We start from the raw sequence: 25,156 nt of genomic DNA on the forward strand, positions 1-25,156 counted from the left end.
ATGTTCACCACAGAGCCCCCTAATTGTGGCTCCCTGCCACCAAGTCCCCTCACAATGTCCCTCTGTCTTGCCTGCAGGGAAGCATTCTGTCCCTGAGGGAAGGCAGCTCCTGTCGTTAAGGGCTTGCATCCTTGGTTTTCTGTTTGCCTAGTTCTTGCATTAGCTCAATCCCATGGGCCATGTAGAGGACCTGAAGCTAGAAAGGGTTGATTTGTCTTGTTCTTGCATAGCCTAATGGCTGTTGCCCATTTATACCGTGCTCTGGAGCTTTAGTGAGTCCACTCTGGTCCATTAGATCACCCCACTGAACTGGAGAAAATGAAACATGTCCTTTCTTTGGCAGTGGCTCTGTAAACAGTAAGAAAAGAAGAGAATTAAGCCCTCCCCAGTAGGGAGATTGCTTTAACAATTATTTACTTTGAGCAGGCATATCTATATTAATTTGCTTTGGGTTTGCTTGGTTTTCTTGATGAAGATTACAGAAGACAAGTTTTAGAGGAAAGCAAATTGCTTAATTGCTGGGGGTATGTCCTGGTTTTCTGCATTTTCAAAGGTTTTTAATAGAAATACTAAGTTTGGGATGAACGAAATATGATTGGAAGTGTGTGTGTATCTGTGGGTATGTGACTAAGTAGCAGCTTATATTTAAGCACATTGTTAAGTGAGTTAGTGAGGAGGGCAGAGTTGCTCCACCAGCCTGCTCCTCCCTTTCACAGACATGCATGAGTGTGTATTTGTAAGGTTTTTATTGCAATTTCCTAATGAACAGTGGGAAAGAAATAATCAAACACTGTGCAAAAGGCATTTCAAGTGTTTCTGCCTGGAGCAATCCATAGGATTAGCGCAGTTCAGTTGCATTTGTGAAGACAACAGATATTTTATATTTCCTCTTTTAACTTGACATTTGAAAACCTGAAATGAAGTATCTTCCAGTGGTTGTTTGTGTTAAAGTATGATTCTGGCAATGCCCTCCCAGATTTCTGGTATTGATTTTTTCTTTTCAGTGTTCTGCTGCTGAGCTTAAAAAGCAGTAACTTGTTATTGACTCCTTTGGTAATTTTAATAATTATTAATATTAATATTATTAATTATTAAATATGGGACTCGATGAGAGTTTTGCAGGGTTTCATTTTAACTTTCAATAGAACCTCAGAAGTACCTTACATTAAGCTTAAATTTCAGACTGTCCTTCAAATTCTGATTTTCACTGGGGAACAGTTTAAACGGGGGGAGGTGGGACAGAAGCCTCAGTGAGTCTCACAGCCCTACATGGATACAGGTACACTCGGAGCAAGTGCCCAGGTCTCAGCCTGGTCTCAGCGTGGGGTGCAGAGCAAAGCAGGGCAAAGTGAGGAAAGGCAGCATGTCCTCTTGGCTGCAGGAGCTCTCAGCTCCACAACTCTGACACTGGAGATGAGGCAGAGTTCACTTTTTCCATGCCTGGGTCAGAGCCCAGCTGCCCTCCTGGGCGTCACTCAGCCATGACTGGCAGTATGTTGGAGTTCTTCTAACTTGACTAAAAATAGGCAGTCTGGAAACCTCCTGAGAGACCTGGCTTTGGAGAAGTCTCTCACCGAGCTCTGCAGAGCAGGAAGCGCAGGGACATTTTTGTTAAAAAACTTCAAATGGAAATAACTACCTTAGCCTGTGGGATTTTCCCCTTCAGTGCCCAGAGAAGCATCTCCTGCCCTAGTCATCCCTGCCTTGCTTGGTACAATAGGGATCTTGCAGAACTTCCTTATCTGGGACCCCTGGCAGCTCCTGCAGCCTCAGTTGTTAAGGCAGCACAGCAGGTGAGTGTTGGACTGGGGATCCACTGTCCTGGGGATCAGGGACTGCACTGTCCCATGGCCCTGGGGCTCACCAAGAGGGTCGTCATCACGTTCCTTGCTCTGCACAAGGTTTTGACTGAGCCTCCCTCAGGTGCTGCCTCCACCCCAATAGATCAGCTCTGCAAAATGCCTAAATACATGCTTCAAATGCCTCGATAAAAAGGTGATAGGTGTCCTAGAATTACCAAACAAAACCCCTTTAAGTTATTTTGCCCTGTAAGTTGGAATAGACCCAGATAATTACAGCATTTCATAGTGTCATCTTCAGTTTAATACACAAATTACTTAATGTGGAGTTGTGACTGCAAGAACACATTGCTGTTTCCTGTCCTGGTCTTAGCAATATTGAATTTCCCCAGCCCTACCAGGACTCAGCTCCTCATGCCAATCACAGAGATTGGTCATTAAAAATGGGAGACAAGAAAACAAGGAACTGTTCCTGTAAGCCGTGTGCTCCAGCTGATGGGAAAGGCAGGAAGGAGGAGATGGGCTTTGCTCCTAATCAGCCAGAGACGCTGCACACTGCAGAGACAAACCTCGCTGAGCTCCACACAGGCCTGAGCCACAGACCTTGCTGGGACTGGAGCTGGACCTGTCTGTGTCTCGGCCCTGCAGCAATCCTGACATGTTGCTGATACATTTTCCTTCCCTGCCCACAGAGCTCCCACTCCCCGGGGTAGCTGCCCTGCCCCAGGGTCAGTGGAGGCACAGGGAAGGTTGGACAGCAGACTGGTCCCTGGGATGGGGGAAGATGGTTGCTTGGAGTTTAGGGAAAGCTTTTAGTTCCACAGCCAGGAAAGCAGCCATGAGCCATGTGCTGTGCCAGGGCTGTGCCCTGAGCTGCCGAGGGGCTGTGGGGGCATGTTGGGCACACCAGGGGCTGGCCCAAGTGCCATAACACTGCTCTTAATGCAGCAGTACAAACACTCAGCCTGGGGCCCCTCTAGCAGGTTGTGGGAGCGCAGCAGGCGCTGCTGCACTCTGACAAGCACAGGGAGTGATTAATGAGCCAGGGAAAACAGGGTGACACATGCAAATACAAGAGATCTACAGAGGAAATTCTGAGGATCAAGTCCACCTTTGTAAACAGAAATATCTCTATTATTGCAGAAGACAAGAAGGGAGCAGAGAGGCTCTGTGAGTTTCCCAGACAGTCTCTAATGATACTTTCTGCAGTTTGCATCAATCCAGATTAAGCTTTGGGCTGACACAGACGGGTCCTAACTAGGCTCTCCTCCAATGGAGTTGCGTGTTCCCTGTCCCCTGCTTTCCCTGCTGCTGAGCTGGGCTCCTTGCCTGATGCAGAGTATCTGCACATCCCCTTGAGCAGCTAACCCTGCTCCCCTGATTGCTCTGCCAAATGAGGCTCTGGTTTCACTGTGATCAGGAGTGCTGCATTGATGAGGACAGCCTGTGTGCGGGAGGAAGTGGGTTTGGTCTGTAACTTTAGTTGTTCCAGGCAGAAATTGGAGCAGCTCAGAGAACTGCTGAAGGAGGCATTCTTGGTCTCCCAGGGTACCTCTGCCAGTGTAAGGCCACTGACATTGCCAGCCCCCGAGAACTACTGCTTCATTGTGGTCTAAGCCTTAAAAACACATCCCAATGTGGGAAACAAATCAAAGCAGAGTTGTGGGAAATGGGAAATGCCACTGTAGAAGCCTGGGATGTGCTGAGCCAGGGTGGGATGAATGGTGCACAGCAGTTCTTCCGCTGCTTTGCTGAGAGAGGGAATGTGGCTCCTGGTCTCTCTTGGGCTGGAAAAGTTCACATCAGGTTCTGCAGGAGCTGCACAGTGCACAGACTAGCCCTGTTAGTGCAAACCTGGGCATTTGGCAGTCTCAGCAGTGCTCTGCAGGCACCACTCACTAACAACTGCTCCTTCTCAGAACATCACGAGGAACTGTATTCTCTTTTGGAAAGAGATTTCACTGGGGCCTCCAAAGAGGAGAGCAGTAATTATTCCTCTGCTCTCCATCTGGGGAGGAAAGCCTTGACCTCCTGGCACATGGTCAGATACTGGGAACAGTTTCCTGCCAATACAAACTTCTGAAATTTTCCCATGTCGCATGAGAGGGGAGGCTTTGGTATGAGATTGCAGAGCTGTTTTGGAGTCCATTTTCTTTAGACAGCAAATACTGATTGAATATCTGTACTTGGGTGTAAATAAGGTTGAATAAGGAGGAAGTCCTTGAGCCATACTGAAGTTTACTGGGACTCATCCACGGACAGTTGTGGATTCTTTCACATCAACCTGAGTCTTCTTCCTATGCCTGCTGCTCATACAAGTTGTCCCAGGGCTCTATGGACACCACTGTACAAAAGCAGGCTCTCAGCACAGCCTGGTAAACCTGGAGAATTGTTCTGGGCAAGTGGGGACATAAGGAGCAAGGTTGAACATGCCATGTGTCAGTCAGCAATGCCATACTTTTAACAGATAAGGGAACAAGGTAATTGACTTTTCCAGGCTTGTGTTACCTGGAAACTTTCTCCCAGGTGGTGAGAGCCTGCAGTAACACAGAAGCGTTGGTAATTGCGATCAGCACGGTGCACGTGTGCTAAGGTGAAGCCTTCTACCTCTTGAGAAGGCTTGAGCTTGGAAGGGTTCTGGGCTTGATTGTCATTCTAGACAAGTGTATTCTGACATCCTTTCCTTTTTACTATAAATCAGAAGCAAAATGAATAAATTAGTTATTGAAGTTCCTTGTGGGCTTCATTGATGCGATTGCAGGTGGAAAAGACAGGTAACATAACCAGAGGGAATTGGTGTCAAGGCTGCTCCTTACAGACCCAGATTATGTCACCAATCAGCTGGTGAAATAAAGAGATTTCCCACGTATATTTAGTAAATCAACATGACAATGTCATATACAATCGGAGTTAATTAGGCAAACCTTCTTGCTGTGTATAGCATACCTCATGCCTTAGAGGTAGAGAGGCTTCCGTCAATGCTGCAGCTCTGGAAGCGTCAGTGGGAGCAGGCTGGCTGCAGCTTGGTGTTGAGAGGCCCCTCAGCAGCCTCCTCCTCCTCCTCCTCCTCCTCCTCCCCGGGTGCTGCTCAGGCTGAGCTTGGGCTGGGCAGTTTGATGGCAGCAGCCCTGAGAGGACTGGCCTGTAGCACAGGGAGCTGTTGGGAAGGGCACTGCTGGGGTTTGTCACAGCGGGGAGGCAGGAGCCTCGTGTTCCCATCTGATCTCGGAGCTCCCCAGGTTCCCTTGGCCCTGTGACTGTCACCTGCTGCTTTGCCAGAAGTCCCCACTTGTCCCCCAAGAGCACACACTGCAGGATGTGTTCTGGCATACCAGACTCCTTATGGGGTCAAGGAGGGACACGACTGACAAGAGCCTCTGCCCTACTCGAGCTGCTCACAGCTTCCTGGCATGGCTGCAGCAAAAGGCTTTTGATCCCTGAGGGCCTTTCCTCGTCCCTGCCCCGGGGAGGAGAGGCTGAGTGTAGGGCAGTGGAGGGGCTTGTCCAAGGTCAACCCGTGTCAGGGTCGGGAGCCCTGCACCATTTCCTCCTTCTGACCATGGGACTCCCATCTGGTTTGATTCAGCTGTCAACCCCGGAGCAGAGAGTGGCAGTAACAAAAGGCTTTTTCAGACGTAATCCCACTAAACGGAGACAATCCTGTTATGTTTCCAGGCGACAGGAATTGAGATTTTAGTGCCAGAGTATGAGGACTCTGCCCTAAGGGCTTTGTTTCAGGACTTAACCGTCAGGTGATCTCAGGGCCAGCCTGGTCTTTGTGCCCTAAAGCAGCACAGATTAAGCCCTAAAAATGTATTTTTAAACTGAGAAAAGCCCAAGAGGTGTGATAGACAATCTGGGATGGGGAGGAAACACCAGACCAGCATCCCAGTAAGAGGGATTAGTCTGGCCAAGACAATAGAAGCCGTGAATCTCCGAGGGGCATGGCCTGACGTGCCAGCTGAGGGCTGGGCTGCCCTCCCCATGCCAGCTACACCAGCCTGCCAAAGTTCAAATGTCTGACAAGCATCACACTGCAGCTCCTGTATTCCCAGCCCATGTGTCCCAGATCCCCAGCAGAGGCCAGTTAATACCCAATTAACAGGACTCTTTCTAATGAACTGAGCCTTAACTGCCAGCCACTTCATCCTTTAATCTCTTCCAGCCAGTGGAAGGGCTTGGCAGGTGTCACTTCAGGCTGGGGTGACAGGGCAGATCTAGCCTGCCAAAGCACAGCCACGTGTCCCCTGTCCCCTCCCTGGGGCCTCCTCTCTGAGACACCATTTACCCCAGGGCAGAGAGAATGTCCCTGTTTCCATGGGCCCTGCAGCTCTGGAGTTCATCTCTCCTTGTCCCTGGAGTTGCTTCCCTGGCCAGGGCAGGTATCCCAGTTTTTCTCAAATGACTGTCTTGGTCAAGCACACTCTGTCAAAACTGTTTTTGCTCTGTTCCCTCTTCTGTTTCGTAGCCATGCTCAGTGTGAAGGACTTAGTGCCACTCTGTGTGCCCAGGCAGCCCCAAACACATGAGTCAGCAGTCCCTTGTGAAGGGCCCAAGGATGCAAGGAAAAACAGACCTCACTTAGGAGATACGACCATCCCAGAGCCCTCACCAAACAAACTAGGCCTGGGTGTCTTCTGCTGTAAATTTTTAGAACAGAGGGAAGCCACACCCCCCAGTGTCACAGGTCCCCTCAGCACCCCAGAGGGTGGACCTGGCTGTAGGAAGCCTTAGGGGTGAGCAGCTCAGGAGTTACCTTGGCTTTGGGAGCATCAGGGGGAAACTATTCCCACTGTACAGAGCAGCTACCTTGCTTTACAGGGACTGGTGTGCAAACCAGACTTTCCCTTCTGTGGTTCATCCCAAAAGTAGAAATCTGTGATATGGAACAAGCTGGGAAATCCTCTGCACATCCTGCCTCAGCTCCCCCAGCCTTATCTCTGCACACAGAGGCTCTGGGCATGCAATGCCCAACAGCCTCGGGCAGGACAAAGGGGGAAGATGCAGCACAGTGTGGGTGCTGTGGAATTTGGGGTTGGGGCCAAATGAAGCCATGGGGAAACAGGGGTCACATGAATTGTAATTCCTAGTGGCTAGAGACATCCCCTGCTTCTCCTGTGCCTCTCTGGCTTCAGGTAGCAGCAGCAGAAACTGGTGGTGGGTTGTACTGTAACCAGTCGTGCCCTGAGCACCTGATCTACCTGGGAGGTGCCCAAAGCCTCACAAAGAGCTGGTTTTCAGTGGGGAACCTGGGAGAGGCAGTGCTTAGCACACATAAATGATGTTATAGCACTCAAATCATCGTTAAAGATGACACCAGCTTCTGCAGGCTGGGCTAGCAGAGATTGTTCAGTTGCATTTTCCCATTTCTTTCACTTGCAAATCTTGGCATGCATCACATGCACTATTGCAGGCAGACCCTGTCCTGGAAAGGGCTAAGATAGCATCAGCCCAGCTCACAAAGCAGGAGGCAGAGAGCAGGAATGCATTAAACGTTGGCTTCTGTCTTTGTCAGGTGCATGCAAGAAGCTGGACCAAAACAAATTTGCTTAAAGCCCCAGAGCAAATGGCTGGAGCAGATCACAGACTCTGTGCCCCAGCCTTAGGCTGCCTCAGCCACAAAATAGCTCCATTCCCATGACTGGGACAGAAGACTGGGAGAAGAATATGATTTCCTAGATCACAGGGCTTCTGTAGATTTTTGGGGAACTAGTGGCACAGCCCCAGATGCTGTGGCACAAGCTGCTGGCACTCCTGGTGCTGTGACAAGCTCTAACCTGGCCTGAACCGTGTCCATTGCACTGATGGGACACAGAGCTGGGCATCTGCTGCCATGTGACACTGCTGTACCCCAGCCTGGCACAGAAAGGTTGGAGCTGTTCACTCATTTGTTTTTTAGAGCTGAAGAAGCAGACTGGATCCTAAGGGGTCACTGAGGATCCTGTGGGATCTATACAAACATATTGCCAGAGCAGCTTGTGCAGCTCCCCCCACTTTGCAGCCAGCAGTGTTGAACAGCAGAGCTGAGTGTGAAACAGCTTCCCCGCAGACCCCATTAGCCTGAGCTGGAATTGCCAGCATAAGGCTGGGCCCTGCAGCCCTGAGAGATGCTTGAGCTGAACAGTGCATCCTGTCAGAGCTTCCCAAAGCAGGAGGGAATGAGACTCTATGAGCAATGGCCGTGCCCTTTTTGCTTTTAGGCACAGGGCCACCACTTGCCCTTTGCTTCCAAGCAAAGGCCTGGTCCCTACCCTGTGCCAGCAGGATTCCCTGAAGGATCAGACTGCACTGAGGGTGTCCTTCTGCCTCTGATGGGGTGGGGCTTCTCTCTGCCTTAATTTTCTCCCAGATGAATTTCTCCTGTGCCTCTAATTAAGCTTCCTCTTTGGCTTAGGACTGTGGACAGTCTGATCATTTGTAAATTAGCCATCCACCAGACAGGCTTTGTCCAGCTCTCAGCCCTCTAATTACTCTGCTGAGCCCCCAGAGATGAGGGATCTGCAGCAGGCAGACAGATCAGGTGCGACAGACCCTGCTTGGACAGCAGCCTGGGAAGCACAGTGCTGCTGCCCAGCACAAAGAGCAGCAGGGACACAGCCTGAGCCTGGGCTGAGCAGAGTTCCACGCTTACACATTGGGAGGAAGAAAACTCTTTACTTGCGTGTCTGGGCTGTGTCAGAATCGCCCAGGCCATGTGTGCCACAAGCTGGTGCTCCCTCATGGCACGAAGTCCTGCCAAAGTGCAGAGCTGATGGCAGGTGCCCCTGGGCTGTGCCCAGGCAGCCCTGAGCCCACTCCCTTCCTCCTTGCCAGTGTGCCACTGGGGTGCTCTGATCCCAGGGAAAAGGAGATGACTGTTCCTGACTGAGGGGGAGATCAGCAGCTGGAAGCACCAGAGTAGGTGACTCCAGTTTGCTGTCTCATGTCAGAGAGCACCGTGGATGAGTGCAGTAGGCTGCTTGGGGAGAGTTTGGATTTTTATATAACAGCCTATGAGATTCAGTTCAGCATTTGAAGGAGACACACTGCAAGTCATTTGCAAACTCCTCTGCAGCTTCTTCACCAGCAGAGCTTGAGCAGCCCTTGCTTGAATGTTTGGATTTGTTTACAGAAAGTATTTGGACAATGCAACAATTCTGGGTTTTCTGTTTTTTGAAAAACTAACATGCAGCCAGAAGTGTTGGGCTCATACACTGAGCTTTGCAAGACAAGGACTACGGACACTTGTCTAGCTGGGCTTGGCTGGGGAGGCACTGAGGTAACTGAGCCCAACAACTGCTGCTCCAGGTGGAGGCACAGGCAGCCCTGCCCAGTGCCTGGCAGTCACTGCCACAGGCACAGCAGAGGACAGGGGCATCTTTGGGGGCAGCATGTGTTTGCCCTGTCCCCCCCGGGGCAGGGCAGCTGCTGCAGGATCACTCTTTATGCAAAGATTAAAAGAAAAAAAATGCTCCTCTCTGAGCTTGCTGCTTTGTCTAAGTCTTGAATGATTTTCTGTCACTAGGTATCAAACTGCAGTTGAAAGGATTTCCCGTTGACATTTAGCAGTATTAAATTACAAAATAACCACAAGTCAGCCACTCAGTATGATATAAACAGTGGGATTTGACAGAGCTTTTTCTGGCCTTGGGGACCAATTTACTCATTTTTACAGTCCCAGCTCCAGTCATCCACTGGTAATGCACAGTGCCTTTTGGACACCACCTATTTGGAATTAGAGACACATATGGCAGAGTGTAATTACCTATTTACTCTGTTGCTGAATCAGCAAACTGAGGCTAGTTAACATTACAGCTCATAAGCCCCTTTCATAAACATGGGTCAGTGCTGGAACTGAGCAAAATTAATTCCAAAGAAAGAAAGAGTTCCTCTTGAAAGGGAAGCCAAAAAAAAATTCTGATGATTTAACAGGGAAAAAATGGACCCTCAATGCTTTCTGTAAGGAAGAAATCTGAGGAACCCCGGCCAGGCTTCTGGGAGGAGGGGCCTGGAGCATTGCTTATTCCCACTGGTGTAAGTCGGGAGTAGCTGTGGAAATGTCTCGCTGAAAATCTAAAATAAATGAGAGAGAAATCAGGCACGTTGGCCAGAGCTCCGGCTCAGCTCCCTGAGGAAACAGGCAGCTGCTCTGAGCTCTGGGCTCTGCATCCTGCCACCCCATGGGGTCCAGCTCCTGCCAGGTGTTGTGCTGGCTTTTGGGCTGGGCTGAGTCCCACTTGTTTGCATCAGGAACTTTTTAGCGCCTTGTGAGCTGCGCCGCCGGGGCTGAATGTGCGCAGGGCCCGGTGAACACCCCCTGCTCCCGGCTCGTCTTCTTCCCCGCGCCGCAGCCCTGCCCTGCTTAACAACCAGCGGCAGAAGGAGCTCCGCAACTCCGTGAAGCTCAAACATTTCCTGATGAGTAAATGCAGAGCAGCCAAGCTGGGGAACGCTGCCCGGGCAGGAAGGCTGCGGGGAGGCGCTGCCTGGCTGGCACGGCACAGGGGCTTCCCCAGCCCGAGCTGCGGAGAGTCCCAGCCCGTGGCACCCGGACAGCCCCGGCCGGCGCTGCTCCTCCAGCTCCAGGGCCGCGCTGGTGGCATGTGGAGGAAAGGGTGAACTGCCCCAGTCCCAGCTGCTCCCAGCAGAAAAGGGAGAAGCAAGGAGCAGTGTCTTGTCCTCCGGGCAGACCGGCCAAAGGGAATCTATCCAGTGGGTAACTGGATCTCCCAGCCCTGTGTCTCAAGGGCACGGAGGAGCGCTCTGTTCCTGTTAAGTGGTTCATGTGTAGCACTCCGGGGAATTTCAGCGCCCATCCACTCTTCACTGCAGGATCTAGTGGTTTCTGTCTTAATCCAGGCACTGGCATGTGGGAGTGGGTGTTGTGTCTTTGTTCCTGGGGTTTGCATATTTACAGTCTCTGAATATGAAGCATCACAACAGCAGAGCTCTGTGGGACATGACTGGGAATGTTGTGGAGCAGAAAAATGTCCCTGTCAGCCTGGGGTGTGGGAGAGGTGCTGCAGCGTTCTGTAAAGTTTGCCAAGTTGCAGTATGACATGTGTCAGGCTTGTGGCTGAGGAGTGGGGAAAGGGAGGGCAGGGAGGGCAACTGGACAGCTCAGATGTGGAGCTGGGTCTCTGCAAGGGCACTGTGAGCCCCTTGTTCCTCTGGTCACTGCAGTGGCGTGCAGGGCTTGGCAGCAGCATGGCCGGTCAAGGGCAGGGGAAGGAGGCAACTTCCCCTCCTCTCCAGATGTGCCAAACAGGCAAAATAATGGGAATCTAAGCTGCCAGCAGAAAAGTGAGAGATGCTTCTGGAAAGTACCATCTAAAGCTGTAGGAACATGTTTCTCCTCCCACTGACTTTCAGAGCTTTGCAGTGATTAAGACACATCACTGCCAGGACTCCTTTGTAAAGCTGTTCTTAGGTGGTTTCCCTGTGGGACAGGGTGAGGTACAGGACTTCACAGGCATCTGAAGTGAGATGGGAGATGAGGTGTTGGTTCCTGGCTCCGTCCACGGCTGGTCCTGGCTCAGGCATCTCTCCTGTGGGGAGCTCTGTGGGTTCTGATGTGGAAAGCGCCCGTGAGCTGTGCTGTTCACAGGGTAGCTGGTGGCACGTTGCTACCCCTGACCTATTTTGAGTCTCACATGGCTCCTGCTAGTCCAAAATGGAAAGAAGCCATTACAATTTCCTCTCTCTATATTAAATTTGCTATGGTGACCAGTCACTGCCACTAACAGAAGGAGGGAACTGAGTTCCTTGGCTGAGCTTTGGAACCTCAGGGGCCACAGCTGACAGGGAAGGAACAGCACAGCAAGGTGGGCACAGCCACCCCACATCTTTGTTCTGACAAACCTCATGATCTGCACTGACAACTTCCCAGTTGTACCCAGCACCCTGGTTTGAACAGCTGTAATACAGTGACAGTGATGACCATCTGCACTGCAGTGCTACAAAGGCTGATGTTTAACTTGTACTTTTAAGTGCTTCAGGGGAAGACATTACTGTGAAGCAAGTGTGACATCCTGGAGCAGGGTCCTGCCACCAACACCACTGGAACAGGAGCAGCCACTGGCTCCTACAGGTGCCCTCACTCATGCTCCTCGTTTCATTTTCGCTCTTCAAAGGGCTGGGCATCTCCTAGACAGAGCTGGGAGTATGGGGAGCTGGGATTTGAACTCATTAGCTTTGTGCAGCCTGCAGCCTGCACTTAAGTCTGCAGCCTGTGAGGAAACAGTTTTGTTTCTTGGTTTGGTTTGGCTTGGCTTGGCTTGGTTTGGTTTGAGAGGGCTGGAGACCAAAGAGAGAAAATGACAAGCACTTGGGAAGACCAGCTTGTTGTGCGTGAGGTGCTGCCCAATAGGAGCAACAATGCCTCAGCAGTAGCTGGTGAAACTGTTCCAGGGAACAGGACTGATATACTCGTCCCTCTCATTGAGCTGAGGCCTCATTTGCAAGAAGGGATTGTGCTGGGGAAACTTCTCTGTGGCTGCTGGTTGGACCTCTCCTGTCTATGTGTGTGCAAGGCCAACCCAAGGTGCATCTCCAGTTGTGAGGCCTTGTTTGGTACAAGCAGAAAATAACACGAAATTTCTTCCTTTTTGCCCCATCCTCCCTGCATGGGGACTGTGTGCAGGAGGAGGCTCAGACCATAAAGCTGGGTGGCAGGACTTGCATGTCCTTAGCCTTCCCTCTGCTAATATTCTCTCTGCTAGCATGGATTTTTTACTTGGAGCTTTAGTTTCCCAATCTGTAAAACAGAGATGGAAACTAGAGCCGCGCAGGAATATTCTACACACTTCAGATGAAGTTTGTCTCATCTGAATTCATATCCCCTTGCCTTGTTCTCCCAGCCCTCTATCTTTTTCTTTCTCTGTGATTTCAGATAGAATCTCATAAACCCTGTTCCAGGCCTAAATTAAATGACTGCTCAGAAGTCAAATCCCATCTGTGGCATGCCCTGTGACCTGGCAATCTTTCCATCGCTTGAAGCTGGCAACATCCCAGGATCTCAGGGAAGTTCTGCAGAAGGATTGTCAGGCTCCTGGGATTTAGTTTAGATCAGTATTTCCATCCCCAAAATCTGTTTTGGGGGGAAGGGAGAGAAGAAAGCAGTTTGATGCAGAGTTCTAAATTGGCCATGTAAAGTCCACACACTTAAACAGTGAAGTAGTCTGTTTTATATTGGAATTTGCTGGATCCTCTTAAAGGCTGTGCAAACTTAACTACAAGAAGTCCTCTTTCTCCCACACTTGCTTTCCCTGGGTTTTGTGTTCTCTGAGCATCCTGTCTTGGTGTGTTCTGCAGCTGCTGGCAGTGGCAGAGAAGGGACTGCAGTTTGAAATCCTGAAACCGTGAGAAATATGATTTTTATCTCAAGTGAGCGTTTTTTCCTTTATTTAATACCAGAACTTTGAAGTGTCCGAGCGCTGCGCAAAATGTACCTAAAGAATGAGGAGGACCAAAAATCACAACAGGAAGCTGTTACAAAAGCAGCAGGAGATGTGATTGCACCAGGGCAGGATCAGGCTCCGGCCCGCTGCCCTGCAGCAGGGGTGCCAGCACCATCCCTGCAGAGGGAGACAGAGTTGGGACCCACTCCAGGACTTTTCCGTGGGAATTCAGCAAGACCAATTTTCTGATGAAGCTGAAGTTGGCAGCGCATGTAACCAAGCCAAGGAGCTCACTCCAGAACATGGCGATTTTTAATAAAGTCACAATTGCTGCTCTGTGCTAAATGAGTCATTTTAAAGTCAGTCCCTCATAAAACAATCACTTCCCAGATCCTGCTTCCTTCTATACGTGTCTCACCAGCACAGCATACTTTTATGGCACAAACACCACCTTCGCTTCTATTGCTGCTCAACAGTTACTGCTTGTTCTCAGCGATTTCTCAACAGTGAAATCCAGGCCATGCACAATGCCAGGGAACAGCGTGCTTGGAGGAAGGGCCGGCAGCATCTCTCATCCAAGGCCAGCGGCGTGAGCCGCCGTTCCGGTGACAAGAGCCCTGATGTGTGCGTGTGACACCGCCCTGCTGGGCACAACGGGTGCCCTGTTCCCTGGGGCCCGGGGTCTGAACCGTGCCCTCCCGGCCGTGCGCGCGGCTGGCCCGCAGGGCTCAGCACGGACACTCATCTCACCGCTTTCTAGTCCACTGATCTTTTACAAACTTTGGCAAACTGAATTCCATCTTGGAGCCTCTTTCAACTGCCTGCCAAATTACATAAAATTATTTAAAATTGGCCAGTGAGCTAAAAAGATGGGGGTGGAGGAGCTGGGGGGAGATGACAGATGGATGGTGTGAATGCAGGAGTCTTGCGTCCTTACGAAGCCAGGCTTAAAGCATTCAGGAAAACCGAAGAGGTCTCTGATCCATGAACCCTTTTGTTCTGAGGCACTAATCTACCCAACCAAGCAAGCTGTTGAAGTGCAGGATGATTTAGTTTACTTTGTTTATTTGATTTCTGAGAAAGTGTGGGCCAGAATGATGGTTGAGAGTATGGCACGTCTTGCATTACTGACTGCGGATTGCAACCTTGTAAAACAGCATTTTTGTAAAATACACTGTGAGCATTTGTAACCTGAACGCAAACTGCCAAACACACGTTCACACAGCTCTGGTATTTGGTTTAATATGTATATATTTTCTTTTACAATTTTGACCTAATGAAAAACATGTGGTTTGTGCAGAGTAAAAGGAATAAAGGAATAATAGAACTTTGTGCAGGCTGCGTCGGTTCCTGCTGGGCATTACCGACCGCATGTGCTCTCTTGCTGGCTTGTGACTCCAGATAGTGCGGAATGACTTGAACATGTTCCTCATCCCCACCCAAACCTGAGCATTGCGGTTTTCAAAAACGCTGTTGTCTTGGCAGCCTTCCAAATCCTTTCTGGGCATTTAAATCTTGGCTGAAACTAGTGGAGCAAAAGCACGTTCCAAGTGTTTTCCCAGGCCTCTAGCACAACACCTGACTGCAATGCTGCTTTCTTCCCGATACTCCATTGCTTCAGTTGTCTTTGCTCTTCTTTCAGCAGCAGTGGCACTCCTGTGGTACCTTCCTGCTTCCTTCCGGTTTAAAAGAAAGCCTCATATCTGCCCAGCATTTGAGCCAGGGGCACCACAACATTTTTGTTCTGTGGTTGTTCACATCTGAGAACTGCAGACAGAGAGGACAGAGATGCTTCACAGGCTCTCCAGAGAGCTGAGTCAGCACTTTCAATTTCCTGAGTGGTACAGACTTAAGACGGCATGAAACGGGGCTGCTGCTTTAGAAATGGCACAGAAACCCTACAAATGCAGAAAACTGCTCAAAGAAATGTAAATTTGAATGAGAGCCATTGAAACACACAGGAAAATCTTTCATTGTGAATGTAAATTTAAACAAAATCGTCTACCTCCTGCCTTACCACACAAAGGAAACCTGCTGTCTCTTCCCTAGGAGAGTGTTTTACCAAGCTCATATGAAACTCTTTTTACAACATCCCTTTGTCTCTCTTGGAACCTGACCAAGAACTATAAGCCTTTAAAGAGAGCTTTTTGCTTGTTCAGGCCCAAGGGGAGTAGCTGAGTATAAATAATAGATTGGCCTCTTCTGTCTCCAGTGTTTCTGTTCTGCTGCTCCTCACAGACAAACCTGGGAAAGGTGTGGTGGCGCCTGCAGCAACACAAGAGCAGTTATCTGGTCTCCCTCGAAGAAGCACGGTGATAAAGTGAGAAACAGCTGACAGGACCAGAGCTGGTATGTGCAGCCCAGCAGACATGACGCTCCAATTTTGGAAAACTACAACTGGGGAGACTTGCTTGCTCACTGGACCTTACTGCTATTTTTCATACAGGGAACCTCGGGAGACCAATGTCTTATCTGTCCAGCCTGCTCAGCAGAAACAGCCCCTCATCCAGGCAGCTGATGGTCAACAATTAATACCTTCAGAGCATATACCTAGCTAGTGAAAAGTGTTAGGGATTTGCAATATAGAGGCAGGCAACGTGCTTTTCCAAGGTGAGCAGGTCTGCCACGTCCTCTTAGAAAGCCAGATGTCCCTTGTTTTCAGTTTTGCCAGTGTTTCATTTTCCATGTCATCCTTGCCTGTGAGCAGCAGTGTTGTAACCCCAGGGGTCTGAGCTGTCATGCTTCTCACCTGCCCCACTCCCACCCAGCCCTGCCTTTCTTCTCCTTTTATCTTGTGCCTTCTCAACTGTTAAAACCCACCTCCCCACCTTTGCTAACAGCTACCCTTTAACAGTTGTCTCTTCTCCCCCAGAGTCAGATTCTGGCTTGAATTGCCAAGTTTGACACTGGCAGTTTGTCAGAACCCCAGTTCCCACCCGCTCCTTCTCCACTGCTGTGGGTTGTAGGGAAGGGAGGTAGGTGCTGTTGTATGGTCCCAAAAGGAAAGTCTGTATTTATCTCTTGGCAAGCAGAATTAGGAACCTGAGGGAGAGTATACAGGCTTCTGCTTTCTCCTACTCCTCAGTTCCCTTCTTGGTCTCTCTGGGCAGATTAAGGCTTTTGTGCTGTTTTTACCAAGGTCAGCGATCTATTCTTTTGTATTCGCTGTTCTCCACTCAATTAGTTGAGGGCATTTAACATGGATTTTTCATATTTGCATCGCAAATTCCAAATGATCCATGAAAGGCAGCTGTTCAGAAACTTCTGAATTCATTATCCCCAGTGTCTCAAAAGAAACTTTGCCAGCCATTTGACTGGGGCCCTGTGTAGTCAGTATGATAGGAAACTGTCAGTCATTTCTAGCCTGCATTGAAGAAATAATGTGATGCTGTGGCATCTGGTTTCCATTTTACATTCCCTGCAGCCTCTTCTTTACCTTACTTGCCATTTGCTAATAGTTGTGTTGACCGATCAGTAGATGGAGAGCCGAGGAGCAGCACCCCAAGGCCTTTGTCAGCAGGGTCCTCACATCCTTCCACACCTCACTGCTGTGCATCTGCCTGTGCACCGTGGAGAACAGCCCGTGCCAGCCCACAGCACCCTCCCCACTCCCAGGGCCACGGGTGGGACCCGCTACACAGGAACCGGCTGCTACAGGATGCACAGGCACAGGGTACAGCTGCAGACCACTCCTTATGCTCCTCTGTGTGACACGCGTGTGCAAACACACCCCACAATCACATGCACAGAGCTCCCAGCTCTGCGTTTCCACCCCGTGTCTCAGCTGCATTCCTTGCTGCAGGAACAGCATGGCTGAGAGCCAGAGCCTGCTCTTGCTTTCTCTGCTCTTCCCTCCTTCCTTCTTCCTTGTGCTCCTGCATGTGACAGGCTGAACACAGTTGTTTATTGCTTTCGTTTCCCCATCTAATCAGATCTCTTTCCCTGACATTATGCAGCTCAGCACAAGTACTCCAGGTGGGATGAATCCAGTTCGGTGCCCTCCTCCCACCCTGGGCTGCTCCTATCACTAATGAACTGCAAACAACCATGTTCCCCATGTTCAACCTTCACCCTGTCCGATGCATCCATAATCTAAATATAGGCCATAATTATTCCTCTGGCGTCTGTTGGCCCATTGACAGAACTGACAGTGGCAGAGGTCAGGAGACCCTTTGCACCTTTAATATATTAACCATTATTTAACCATTTCCCTGCCACTGATTGTTACAGTCTCCCTAACACCCAGTAAATGTCTGGCGTTTGTTCTTTGGCTGTTCCAAAGCGGTTCCTTAGTCTGCTCCATTCCTGTACCACTGAATGCTGATTATTTTCTTCCCTCTAATTGGGACACTTGGTTTGTTTATCTGGTCGTGCAATCAAAATGTGAACCCAGGATGCTCTTTTCCAGCCAATGACCTGCATCTCCCCCAGATGCAAATCCCAGTGCCCGAGAAAATGAATGCAGGGATCGATCTCTTGGCCAATGCACTGTTTCCATGTTGGAAGCAGAAGCACTGACTTTCCATATTATTATTTTTATGGCCCTGTGGAACAAACAGTTGAATATGGTGCTGTGGGAGTGAACAGTGGGGGGAGAAACTAATTTGTGCTGTAAGTAATTTGATCGCAAATCATTTAGAGAATGTAAATTGTAGGGGAGAGATGTCACTCCTGGCAGAAGGTCGCTTGTGTCACCTGTCAGACAGTCCCCACTGGCGATCATGAAAATTTCTTTGTGGGATTATTAATAAATAAACATAATGCTCTGCATTTCTGCAGCACCTTTCAGTGCAGAAACAGAAAGCACTTCAACTTTAAGAGCTACGCTCTGCAATTATTTTAACTTCCTTTCAAAATACTATTTTAAAGGTTAAATTTGTAATTTGTTTGACTGTTTGAATGTTACCATCATAAGATGGTATTAAATTTAAATGACATTATTTCCACCTCCACCCCAGCTCATTTTGAGCTAAAGTGCAATCTCCGTTTGACATCTTGATGAATTAAGTGAAGTTACAAGTCATTAGTTCTGAGACATACTTTAAGTATTTGCAGTGCAGTAGCTCTTGGAAAGCATAACAGTGGTCAGGAATCCAGTGTGCTCCTACAATGGACAAAATTTTTGTCCCACAGAATTTATAATTTAGTTCAAAACTATGAACAGCAGTAGAAGAGAAGGAAGGTTGGAGGTTGGAATGGTTGTGGGCTGTCCTACAGCACACAGGACACAGTTATGATCATGAAGTTGTTGTGCTGTCAGTCAGTGTGCAGTGATGTATTGCTGCTCTGCCAAAAGATGGGCCCTGGCTCTGCACCTTGGTGTGAGCATCCCCTGAGCTGTCCACAAGCTACAGGAATACCTGGGACAGGCAAAAAAAAGATGGGAGAAGAGCTGTTGATGTTGTATGATCCCCGTGTGTCCTGCTACCAGTAATGCCTCATTTTTCATTTGCATTCTTTTGTCTCTGTGGATCCATATGATTAGTCTGAAATGTAAAACCACCCACAGCTTTCTCTGGGCAGGAGTCTCCTTTTGTCCTGTGTTTTTTTTTCACAACAACACGCACAGCTTGGGTCCTGACTCATGAGTAGTACCTAAAAATCCTTCAGTACCAATCTGTCCTGCTGCCATTAAAGTTTATAGCAAAATTCATCCCACTTTGCCTAGCTGTGAAATGATACAGCATTGGAGCTATGAGCCAATCTTCAGAGTGAAGGGCGACAAAAGAAAAGGATTACCCAGAATAGATTCCTCAGAAACCATTCGCCATGCAAGGGGCTGGGAATGGGAAGGTGCATGCCTGCAGTGTCTGGCAGGGTCACCCTCGTAACATCTGGCTGTGAAAGCTGGGGAGCTGTGCCAGCTCCTTGGGAGTAACAAGGCGAGCTCACGGAGCCAGAGCTGCGCATTCCTGCGAAACTCGCCCGGAACACTTGGAAAGGTCACCAGGAGGAATGTCAGCGAAAGCAGGGGAAGGGCCTAGGACTGTTAAAGCCAGAGCTGCTCAATCTGGCTTCAATTGCTTTTCTCCTTCTCTTTTCTCTATTTATTTCTTCTCTCCTTTTCTCTGGCTGCTCAAGGGGAGGCATTTGAGCCTCACTAATGACCAGGAGCACTATATAAACTGTATAAGGCAGTTCATTAAGAAGACAGGGAGACAGAGCAATAAAGCTTGTGTCTTGCTTTCACAATAATGAAGCAGTTAGAAGGGTTTATCTTCACTATCAGCTTAACATATGGTTTGAGTTCACACCTGAGCCCAGGCTCTGCAGTTACCCTGCTGCTCCGTGGCCCCAGCCCAGTGAGCCACATTCACACCCTGGCCACAGAAGTGAGAGGGAGGCATCTGAATGAAGGTGCTCCAAAGCCCAGCAGCAAGGGCAGGGTGAGCTCTAGCACCAGTGGTTAGTGGCAGCTCCAGACTCACACAGCTGGAGCAGAGGGACAGCTCCAGGGATGGAGCTGCAGAAAGGAAAATGCATGAGTCAATATTCATCCATATATTCATGATCTGTAGGCTTGGGTGCTGTGATGCTCATTATCTAGGCATGACCTTAAAAACTGCACTTGATGGAGAACACGGCAGCCCATCTGCTTGGCAGCACAGGCTGCTGGGGGCCTCACCCCAGCACGCTGCTCCCTGCACTGCTTCTCTGCTCTGCTGAATACAGATTTGAGGGCACAGGCTTCACCTCCAAACCCTTTGCTGGGGCTGACTCAAGGCATCCACTGCTCCTTCTCTCTCAAGAGCACAGTGAGTGCTACCTGTCTGTGCAGGACACATAGCTTACTCTGTGTCCCAGCTCCAACTCTGTACAGCAAACTTCCTCCTCCTCACCCCAAAATGAGCAGCAACCACAAGGCTGGGTGCTTGGAAAACTCCATCTTCCACTTGTCCTTACACAAAAGGAGCAGTATCAGCCGCCCCACAGCCCCTGTGAGGCTAAGTGGAGCTCATGCTTTTGAGCTCTTGCAGTTGGGGTGGTGTAGGTACCCCTGCAGCCAGTCTGGGTGTGACAAGGAGAGTGTGGTAAGGCTGAGGTGTTCCCTCCACTGGGATGAAACACCTCTCCCAGCTGTCCTCTCCACGCAGGACAATAAGCAAATTCATGAAAGAAAATGCACAATTTCCTGCTCTATGAGAAGAGGGCAATAGGCCTCTTCCCATTCTTTTGCACTGCCCCACCCTGGTTTCAACTGACCAAAGAAATGAATGAGAACTGTTTGCTGCCACTTCATCATTTCAAACACACAACCACCAGAAAAGAGGAAGCGATTTTCAGTTTTCTGTCCATGTGAAAAATCCTTCTGCTCCTTCCTCCAGACACCTTCCTGAGCCTGTTTCTGAGCATCCCTTTTTTAAAGGAAAATGTGTCTTTCTTCTAAGCAATTAAACTCTATAAAAAAGGCCATTTTCCCCATCATACTTTCCCATCTCCCCTTTCCTGGATGGCAATCACATCCTCCAGATCTCACGCTGAGAAGGATATTCTGCCACCGGTCACATCTGGTTCCCTGATGAGATCCGCAGGCGGCCGGGCTGGAGCGCTTTCTGAGTCACGTGCTGGCTCTGGTTCCTTATCTTCCCCAAGACCAACGCTTTTTAATCTCCCTTGATTCTGTTTCTCTCCTTTCGGAGCACGCTTATCAGTTTGAGACTAAACTGCTGCACAAATGCTCATGAGATCAATCTACAGATCTTAAATATGGTACAAAAGAGGTGTTTCTGTGAGCAATCTGTTGGAGAGATTTTGTGCTGCCTTTTCGCCTCGTTCCACGCTGGTATGCATTCCTTCAGCATTAATGCTTCCTCTGGGACCCAACCTTATGGAAATCTGAGCCGGAGCGTGCAGGCTGCAGCCGCTCTGTGGAACTCGGCCTGCGTGGAGGGAGCTGCAGCCCTGCCTGTGGAAAGAGGAATCCACAGCCTGGCTTCTCCAGCTACTGCTGCAACACTGGCTCTCCTTAAACTCTTACCATTTACATTGGAAGAAGAAGGTTATTTTGGGATTGTTTTCATTTTTGTTTGTTTGTTTGTTTGTTGTGTTGTTTTTCCTCCCCTGAAAAAGATCTCCTAGCAGTCTGCTCACTGTGAGCTATTAGGAATGGAAAATAAATAAGTCAATAGGCATATATTAAGTCAGTAAGGCCAGGAATTTATCGATAACGGACTGAGGATGAAGGATACAATGACAGTTGTATTTAGCTCTCAGAATAAAGTAAATCAATCGAATTGACTGCATGTTGATTTAAAATCCTTAAAGATTTGGGTCAAGATCCTTCCTAGTTTTCCCAAAATGGACTTGTGAATCTCCATACCCACAAGTAACACAGGAATGTTCCTGGTTTATTGTTCTCAGCCCCTGATATTACAGTGCTCCCCTGCTGTGCATGGCTCATGGAAGTGGCCTCATTCCCAGTGGGTCAGTGCTACAACATTGGGCTGTAGATAGTGAGGAGGCTGTGGGTGCTCTACAACCTTGTGAGTATTGGCTATATATGCATTAGAAGCATAAAAAACTAATTCTTTGTATTTTAGGTTAAAAAACAAGTTATTTAAACTCAGTTATTTAAAATACTTTTATTTAGGTAATTCTCCATTCCTTACAGACTTATAGCAACAACTAAGAATTCCTTTGGACAATTGAATCAGTGCAGTTTTAAGAAGTGCAGATTAAGATGTACATCAACCCATCCTTGAACTGTATAAAATAATTAACTGATTAAATGAAATGCTTAGCTGGGATCTGTGAATGATGCAATCCTCATTTAGATGTGTGTGTATAAAGTACATTTTTTATACTCCAGGAGACTTGATCTGTGGCTCTTCTTACAGACCCTGAAACACATAAGAAGTAAAGTAAACATCTGAAAGTTCTCACTTCAGGGGTTGTTTGAAAGAGAATTTCACACAGAACTGTAGCACAGATATGAACAAAAGTCTATTTCTGTCAAGACTTAATTGAGGAAATTTAATTTTCTTTCTTAACTGAATTGCTGTTGATAATTTAAATTAATTCTGTCTGGTCTGTCTAATTTAACCATGAAAAACCTGGATCTTGGAGTTGTGCACAAGAATGTAGCAGATTTTTAAAAACAGCTTTACTGAATAGAAAGACGGTAACTTATGGCAGCCTAACAATAGATACTTTTTGGTTGTTCTTTTGATGTAAAGCACTTAAGTTCTTCCACCTCAATCCACTGACATTCTTATTTTAAGAGAAAGAAATGCATTTTTGCAAATGGTACATCAACAGACTTTGGGAAAATTGAGTTTGGAGAAAAAGAATTGAATTAATTTTGTTTCTCTAAGCACTTTCCCATGTTTCAGATTTTGTACTGATAGATTGATGATATGATTTGCTTTAAAACCAGGTGGCCTCTTAGTTTCCATCTGTTGTGTCTATTGCTCTGTCTCTGGTGAGAAGCACTGCAGAGCTGTGCAGGCATCTGCACCCCGGAGAGAAACTCTGTGCCATCAGAAATGCTCCAGGAGGGAGAATCGGCTTTCACTGTCTCTTAAATGTATCAGAAACTCAAGCCCCTGGATCTTGTTTATACTCACCCAAAGTGAACACAGTGAATTTGTATTAGCTAGGTGTAAACAGCTTTATAACAAAGCCAAAGCTGAGCAACGTTTCCAGAAGAAACAGTTAAAATCTTCCCAAAGAACCACAGTTTCTGCTCTCTCTGGGTGCTGGAGGTGGCACTGCTTTAGCAAGAAGGTTTTCTTAAAAGTATGAGTTTCTATGGATAAAAGCCATGTGAGCAAAGATCTGCCATCATGTTTCTGCTTCTGTAAAACACAGGATTATTTTGAAGTATGTAAGTGGAGTCTGCTGGAAAAAGAGACTTATTCGAACCAAAATGTTTTGGGCAGCAGGTTCCCCACAGCTCTGGTGTAGGTGTAGGTGATGCAATCAGTCGAGAGAGAGGGGACAGAGCAGCAACACGCCAGGAGGGCTGCAGGCATTTCCTTGGAAGCTGCGTGTTCGGGAACATGGGGCAGAGAATGCAAGAATGCAGAGTGGGGCCTTTCCCGCTGCTCCGGGGAACGTGCACAGCAAATCCCCGGTGCTGCGGGGCAGGGCGGCACCGTGTGCCACCGCCTGCTGCAGGCAGCTGCAGCACACCTGCGGGGACTGGGGGACAGCGAGGCCAGGGCATGGGGCACCATGGGACACCATGGGGCACCATGGGACACCATGGGACACCATGGGACTCCATGGGACACCATGGGACTCCATGGGACTCCATGGGACACCATGGGACACCATGGGACTCCATGGGACACCATGGGGCACCATGGGACTCCATGGGACTCCATGGGACACCATGGGACTCCATGGGACTCCATGGGACACCATGGGACTCCATGGGACTCCATGGGACACCATGGGACACCATGGGACTCCATGGGACACCATGGGGCACCATGGACTCCATGGGACACCATGGGACTCCATGGGGCACCATGGGACTCCATGGGGCACCATGGGACTCCATGGGGCACCGGGGTGAAACCAGTCCTGTCCCGCAGGACAGGGCCCCGTGAGCATGGCTCCATGGTGGGTGCCCGGCCTTAGCCTGGGTGCACTGGGCTGCCCTTCCCCTTCCTGCTGGGACTGGCTCCTTGCTCACTGCTAGGGCACTTCAGCTCGTCTGCCCTATAGGAGTGATTAAAAAGAAGAAAAAACACTTTAAAGTAGGATTTTTACTAGCAAAGGGCTGTGTGGAAATGGTTTCAGCGGCAAAGGTGCTTTTGCTGGCACAGCGTGTTTCATTTGTGAGCTTCTCTGGGGCTCGCTGGTGTTAGCACTGTGCTGTGCCAGCACTGGGAGTTTCCAGTCGTACCAGCAAACATCTCCACGAAAGTCTGACAAAACTGACAACAGGTGACAAAATAGGAGCAATTGCCTTGGTCCCAGGCCCTGCCGCCGCACAGGGGCCATTGCTGAGACCCGCTCGTTTGGTTTGTGTTTATTGCCAAGGTCGTGTTCACTTGTGAAAAAAAACCTGTTGAATTTCAAGTTCAAATTCAATTTATGCCGACTACTCATACATGACTTGAGCTGCTGATTGAGGATTTTCTTTCCCAAAAGCTGGATAGATTTTGGAGCCAGACCCGTTCAGGCCGGTTGGTGCAGGAACTCGGCTGCGCCGCTCTTGAGGCTCGAGGCTGCGAAACGCCTGGGCCGGACCCGCGATGGGGTCCCGCTCCGAGCCGAGCGGTGCCGGCCGCCCTCCCGCAGCCCCGGCGGGAGGGGATCCCGGGCCCGGGGAGCCGGGGCGGGGAGAGTCGCGAGCGCCCCGTCCCGGGGGGCAGCGCCGCGGTGCCGGTGCCGGTGGCGGTGGCGGTGGCGGTGCCGGAGCCGGTGGCGGTGGCGGTGGCGGAGCCGGTGCCGGTGGCGGTGCCGGTGCCGGTGGCGGAGCCGGTGCCGGTGTCGGTGCCGGTGGCGGTGCCGGTGGAGCCGGTGCCGGTGCCGGTGCCGGTGCCGGTGGCGGTGCCGGTGCCGGTGGCGGTGCCGGTGCCGGTGGCGGTGGCGGAGCCGGTGGCGGTGCCGGTGCCGGTGCCGGTGCCGGTGCCGGTGCCGGAGCCCCGCGGCCGCTCCAGGTGCGGGTCGCAGGTGGCGCCGAGCGCGCACGCGCCGCCCCCGCGCGCGGCCCCCGCCCGGCCTGCGTGGCAGCGGCGGCGCGCGCGCCCGAGCGGCGGCGGCGCGTGCGCGGGAGCGCGGGGCGGGCGCGCGCGCGGCCAAGTTCCGTGCGGGACGCGGCGCCGCTCGCTCGGTCCTGCGGGGCTCCCGCGCCCCCGCGCCGGCACCGCCGCGCCTCCGCCGCGCCGCAGGTGAGCACACGGGGCCCCGCGCTCCGCCGGGCCGGGCCGGGGCTGTGCCCGCCCGCCGCGGGCCCCGGCTGGGCCGCGGGACCGAGCGAGGGGCGGCGGGGGGATCGAGCGGGCGCGCCGGCGGGGCCGCCGG

At 50.1% G+C, this 25,156-nt stretch overlaps 1 protein-coding gene across 2 annotated transcripts in view; it reads left to right on the top strand.

Moving 5' to 3' along the window:
- The first annotated feature begins 24,916 nt into the window (after positions 1-24,916).
- The window catches only part of NEK6 (NIMA related kinase 6), a 45,317-nt gene continuing 45,077 nt past the window's right edge, over positions 24,917-25,156 (top strand). For both annotated transcript variants that reach the window (XM_021543695.4, XM_021543694.4), the window contains exon 1: positions 24,917-25,023. The gene's annotated coding sequence lies outside the window, so the exon portion shown is untranslated. The remainder of the gene's footprint in view (positions 25,024-25,156) is intronic.

Source organism: Lonchura striata, chromosome 17 (genome assembly GCF_050655825.1).
Source record: "Lonchura striata isolate lonStrDom1 chromosome 17, ASM5065582v1, whole genome shotgun sequence".
Lineage (NCBI taxonomy): Eukaryota > Metazoa > Chordata > Aves > Passeriformes > Estrildidae > Lonchura > Lonchura striata.